The following is a 536-nucleotide window of genomic DNA, read 5'->3' as shown; positions in this document are numbered from 1 at the left end:
CTCCATCGTCTGAAGACTCAATCTGAGGTCAGCGTCAGGGCAGTGAGCATCGAAGGTTAGGACTCAGTCTGGGGCCAGGGTCAAGGTCATGCCTGGTGACGTTCAGGATGAAACGTGCAATCCAGGTCAGGCTCAATGTTGGGCCAGGATCAGGCCGCTCCCTTGGGTCCAATGCAAACCGAAGGAGCCTCTGCTTTCATGGAATTCTTGAAAGGAGACAAATCTGTTCTTGGAGGTGTCTGTGCCAGGATCCAAAACTATTCTGGGAGCCGTGGAAGCTTCTGTCGCTCGTTGGAAATGTACGAATGTGTCTGAACCCACAGCTGTTCCTACTGCCTCACACCCTGAACATCTCACCTGGTCCGCTTCAGAGAAGCCAGGCACTTTCCTGCAGAGTTGGCAATGGGAGGGAGCATTCTACCCTGGTGTGTGGAGGCAGGGCAAAGCAGGGGCAGCCTCACTATGCCACCCTTGGCAACCTCACTCCAGCCTCACTGACTGTGTGTGGTCGTAGGGACCCCTTGTCCTCTCTGCCT

Source organism: Echinops telfairi, unplaced genomic scaffold, assembly GCF_000313985.2.
Source record: "Echinops telfairi isolate 266 unplaced genomic scaffold, ASM31398v2 ScPeMD7_7475;HRSCAF=8513, whole genome shotgun sequence".
In the NCBI taxonomy this organism is placed as follows: Eukaryota; Metazoa; Chordata; class Mammalia; order Afrosoricida; family Tenrecidae; genus Echinops; species Echinops telfairi.
This window is presented reverse-complemented; position numbering follows the sequence as displayed.